This window comes from Camellia sinensis, chromosome 8, assembly GCF_055761805.1.
Source record: "Camellia sinensis isolate YWXY chromosome 8, ASM5576180v1, whole genome shotgun sequence".
Taxonomy (NCBI): domain Eukaryota; kingdom Viridiplantae; phylum Streptophyta; class Magnoliopsida; order Ericales; family Theaceae; genus Camellia; species Camellia sinensis.
The window spans coordinates 185925749-185931748 of NC_138968.1; positions in this window are offsets into that span (position 1 = coordinate 185925749).

Sequence of the window (6000 nt, forward strand, 5' to 3'; positions counted from 1 at the left end):
TCATGAGTCATATGATCATGCTTTAGGTCCTTGGGTCTCGTTGTATGTATAGCTTGCATTGGTAGGTCAATTTGGCATCATGTCCTACATATTTTCAAGGCTTATAATGCATGCTATTTGTCCATGATTGCCTCATTCAAATGTGCTTAGAAATAGCCCTTTGATGCTTAAGCATTTGGGCCTTAACATGTGCATGTGTGTATGTGTATTTTGGTCCCTTGTTTTGGTCATTTTGGCCACTGTTTTGGGCCTTATTAGAGCTGCCCAAATCATGTTTAGGACCACCTTTTCATCCATTAGCATTGCCTCATGTTTGCTTGTATGCTTGCATAAGTGCCTTGCCATGCCATGTTGCATCCTTAGATTGTATGTCTAGGTTGCATTGCATCTTGCATGCATGCCTTATTCCTTGACTTGATGATAGGAATTGGGCCTTGGTTTGTTTGATTGGTTTGCATTTCATTTGACATGAAAGTTGCATACTTGGTTCTTTGGGCCATCGTGCATGGAAATGCGTGATTGGTGGTCCGAGAATCGAGACACATGCCCCTTTGAGTCATCACTATGATAAGGGACATGATTGTTGCATATATGCCTTGAATTGTGCTGCCATGCTTTGCCTTGCCCTCTGTTGCTGTGAGTTGCAGGTTCTGCAGGCTTTCTTTGCCGACCGGCAGTATATATTGCCGACCGGCAGTAAATCACCAGCCGATAGCTTTATTTTGTGCCGGTGACCACACCACACTGCCGGTGGCAATTCCATTCAGCCGGTGGCACTCCCCAATGTCCAGGGATGCAGTCCTGAGGTTTTGGCAGCCTCCAGAGGAGTGAAGGAAGGAAAACAGAGGCAGCCTATGCATGGCGGTGCATTTCCGAGCAGGACCGAGCGTACATCGCATCTGGCTCTCCTCCCGAGGCAGTTTACTGCTTTTCTTAGATTAATTAATTGCTTAGTTGATTAGGCAATTTGTAATATTTAATTAGCTTGCGTAGTTAATTATTTGTAATATTTATTTGGTCCCTCCGAGTGAGGGCAAATCTGTAATAAGTGTGCGTAAGTGGTGTGTATGTCTTCCAACCTCACGTCTTTCTTCCCTTTTATTTACCTGTTTATGATGGTAGATTAGGGCACGTTTAATTTAGCATACCTTATGCTATGCATGCGTGCATTCATGCATTTGTATTGCATGCATTAGGCTCGGTACATCACGCTAACTGCATTTGTATTTCAATTCAAAAAATTGAATACGTGATAGTTGATCGCATTTCATATGCCATGCTTAGGTTAGCCGAGCCTATCTAATCGCATCCTGTATGTGTTGCATTAGGCAATTTAACATTAACTAGGACACGCGTGTTTGCTAACTAGTTTCTTGTTTTGGCACGGAGTACTATGTAAGTATTTGTGCTTTAGCATCTTGCATGCGTGTGAATGTTAACATGACAGTATGCTTGCCATGCGGCTAAATGCTTATGTGAGATAAATTGTTTGAATGCCTGTGGGTGAAGGTTGGATTGTTTGAGTTGGAAAAACTCATTGAAATCCGTGTTTTAGCCTACTTGCGAGTAGCAAATTCCAAAGCGCTTTTCAAAACAAACGGATATGCAATGCTTATTTCCAAATTAGGCAATCTAGTCTATACTTGTTTGTTGTGCGCATAACATAGTAATTCTAGGCTAATAATTGGAATAAGAACACATAACGTTTTCAAAAACGGATATCACGGTTAATAGAGGCCGGTCTTCGGACCGGGCGAAAAGGGGTGCTCATAGCTGACCTTCCCCGATCGTACCCAAGCTCCCGAGCCGAGACAACTCCGGTGATGACGGACATGTGGCCTTCAGCACCGAGTCAAGGTTTCCTAAATTTCCCCATTAAAAAAAAATATTTAGGTGGCGACTCTGTATCTGGCAAAGCAGTCCATGTTTGGCACTTCTTTTCAAAAAAAATCTGTTTCTCAAAACGATTTGCCGGATTTAGACTCTTTGGTTCAGATTTAGAACCGTGACACAAATCGAGTCCGAACTATAGTAACTGTAGACACCCCATTTTTGACCGTCCTCAAGACTTGGACGTCACCGTTTGAACACTCGGTGATCATCCATGTTTGTGTTCGTTTGGAGTTCCCGGAGGTCTCGGCTACGCGCCTTGTCTCAGGATCTCCGAACTCGACCGTTTAGTGTCTGGTTTTGCACCAAACACTTGTGTTTTGCCTTGGAAGGGCAGGGTAGGGCTTGTGGACCATCCCCACCCACCACCGGCAGTGGCTAGAGGCCACCGGCTGGTTTTTGCTGCCACCGGGCACATTTTGTTGCCGGTCAGCACTTTTTAGTGCCGGTCGGCACTCTTTTTGGCCAAGATGGCATTTTTGGCCGGCCGACTACTGTGCATCTGCTTTTGCAGATATTTTAAGGCAGCTGTCTTGCTTTTGCTCCCCTCCATACACGTGTATGGAGGGATCTCCCTCTTGTGAAGCTTGTCTTGTAAGCTTTACAAGACAAAAGCTTCTATATAGAGAGGGGCTCTCTCTTGGTTAAAGAGGTTAGAGACTTGAGATATTTTGAGAGCTTAGATAGCCATTGTTAAGCTCTGGTTTTAGGGTTAGGGTTAGATACACATCCTATCTCCCTTTCCCTCTCTTTTGTGCTCTAGGTGTTTTGTGTCTTACTATTGCACACAAACACCTAGTGTTTCACTTTTGTCTAGCTACTGAGGTTCTAAGGGACTGAGTTTGAAGTTTTGGTGTTGGATTCAAGCCAAAGAAGGCCATTGGAGCACCATTGTTGAAGGGGTCATCAAGGGTAAGAAACTAACACCTTTATTCCCCATTTTTGCATTGATTTTCTACCTATCTTAGAGCAGTTTTCATGCTTATTGTATAACACAAAAAAGTTCTTTTTTTAGACCCTCTTGGTTGTTTGTTAAGAGTGTTTTGTGGTTTGAGTAAGTTTGAACACCCTTAGGCCTTGAAAGGCCTCTTTTTGTGATATTTTGTGCAAGTTTCGAGAGTTTGGTGTTTGGGCCTCTTCACCACTGAAATCTTGAGGGATTTCAGTGGTGAAGATGGTGCCTTGAAGTCCCAAGAAGGAGAGGGCCACCCCCTCTCCTTGTTGTCCTTGAAAAGGGCATGTTTTGGTCTCTAAAGGGAGCCTATGTTTGAGTGTGTGTTGAACATGTATAGGCTGTTTTTCATGCTTATATATCCATAATATAACATGATTTTAAATTGGTTTTGGTACCCCATGCATTCTTAGCATACCTACCATGTAATGCCATGATATTGCCTCAATGTGCTTTAGGTTGTTAGCCCTTGTTAGAGCATGTTTTAGGCTTAGATTTGTGAAGGTTTTGTGCCTATCTTGACATGTTTTAGGTCTGTCCATAAGTGTTTGGGTTGATTTTGGCATGCTTAGTATAGCTCCTTTGCATTCCGGCTTGTTGGCCTTGAGTATGTGCATGTGTAGCATGACATCTTTGCATCGATTTAGTGATTTGGGGCCACCCTACATGTTATTTCAGTCCCATTTCCATGCCTATATGTTTGCCTTGAATGCTTCTTTAATGTTTTGGAAGCATGTGTTGCATGCTCCATGTTTTGGCCATAGTGCATGCCTTTGAATTGAGCCACTTAGATGCCATCTAGGGGGCCCCCTTTGCATGATCTAGGTCTGCCTTGAACCTATTTTAGGTCCCCTTAGCCTTGTGAGGCTTGGTTGGCTTGGTCATGCTTCAAGCCTCTTTGTTTTGCTCCAAGCACTTAGACCATTTGTTGCATGTTTAACTTGACTTGTTGCTTGGTTTGGCACCTTGTACTAACATGAATTTCAGAGCTTATAATACATGCTATTTTGTCCATGATTGCCCCTTTCAAGTGTGTTTGAGAGTTTTTCAATTTGTGCCTAAGTGTTGGCCTTTCAACATATGTATGTGTGCATGTGTTTTAGTCCCATGTTTTGGTCATTATGGCTACTGTTTTAGGCCTATTTAGAGTTGCCTAATTCATGTTTAAGTCCATCTTTCCATCTATTTGCATTGACATATGTATGCTTGTATGCTTGCATAAGTTGGTTGCCATGCCATGTTGCATCCTTAGCTTGCATGCCTAGGTTGCATTGCATCTTGCATACATGCCTTGTTCCTTGAATTGGTGATAGGAATTGGGCCTTAATTTGTTTGATTGGTTTGCATTTCATTTGACATGAAAGTTGCATACTTGATCCTTTGGGCCATCATGCATGGAAATACGTGATTGGTGGTCCGAGAATCGAGGCACATGCCCCTTTGAGCCACTACCATGATAAGGGACATGATTGTTGCATACATGCCTTGAATTGTGCTGCCATGCTTTGCCTTGCCCTCTGTTGCTGTCATTTGCAGATTCTGCAGGAACACTCTGCCGACCGGCAGTGTAAAGTGCCGACCGGCAATAATTTCTCTGCCGACAGCTTCATTTTGTGCCGATGGCCACATACCACTGCCGGTGGTAATTCCACTCAGCCGGTGGCACTCCCCAATGTCCAGGGATGCAGTCCTGAGGTTTTGGCAGCCTCTAGAGGAGTGAAGGAAGGAAAACAGAGGCAGCCTATGCATGGCGACGCGTTTCCCGAGGCGATTTTCCTGTTTTCTCAGCTTAAGTTATTTTGCTTAGTTGATTAGGCAATTTGTAATATTTAATTAGCTCGCGTAGTTAATTAATTTGTATTATTCATTTGGTCCCTCCGAGCGAGGGCAAATCTGTAATAAGTGTGGGTGAGTGTGTGTATGTCTTCCAATCCCCACTTCTTTCTTCCCTTTTATTTACCTGCTTATGATGGTAGATTAGGGCACGTTTAATTTAGCATACCTTATGCTATGCATGCGTGCATTCATGCATTTATTTGCATGCATTAGGCTCGATACATCACGCTAACTGCATTTGTATTGCAATTCAAAAATTGAATATGTGATAGTTGATCGCATTTCATATGCCATGTTTAGGTTAGCCGAGCCTATCTAGATTGCATCCTGTATGCGTTGCATTAGGCAATTTAAACATGAACTAGGACATGCATGTTTGCTAACTAAGTTTATTGTTTTGGCAAGGAGTACGATGTAAGTATTTCCGCTTTAGCATATCACATGAGTGTGAATGTTGCCATGATAGCATGCTTAACATGTGGCTAAATGCTTATGTGTTATAAACTGTTTTAATGCCTGTGGATGAAGGTTGGATTGTTTGAGTTGGAAAGACTCATTGAAATCCGTGTTTTAGCCTACTTGCGTGTAGCAAATTCCAAAGCGCTTTTCAAAACAAACGGATATGCAATGCTTATTTCCAAATTAGGCAATCTAGTCTATACTTGTTTGTTGCGCGCATAACATAGTAATTCTAGGCTAATAATTGGTATAAGAACACATAACGTTTTCAAAAACGGATATCACGGTTAATAGAGGCCGGTCTTCGGACCGGGCGAAAGGGGGTGCTCATAGCTGACCTTCCCCGATCGTACCCAAGCTCCCGAGCTGAGACAACTCCGGTGATGACGGACATGTGGCCTTCGGCACCGAGTCAGGGTTTCCTAAATTCTCCCATTTTAAAATATTTAGGTGGCGACTCTGTATCTGGCAAAGCAGTCCATGTTTGGCACTACTTTTTCCAAAAATCTGTTTCTCAAAACGATTTGCCAGATTTGGACTCTTTGGTTCAGATTAAGAACCGTAACACAAATCGAGGGTCCGAACTGTAGCGAGGTCCCCCTCCGCGGGCGCGTCTACAGTTTCTGGCGACTCTGCTGGGGATTATTTAGAGAGCTTGACTCGAACTCATGATATCCTGTTTTGATTTCGGTTATGTGTTTCTTTGCATTGCATGTGCATTGGTGCGCCTAGGAACACAGTGTTTGCCATCTGCCATTCCTGAACGGTTTGCCGGAGGCTTGTCTTGTCAAGGCATGACCATAAGGCTGACCGGCTATGGGCTCTGACAGTATGGAAATACAAACCCCGGTTTTACCGGGGCA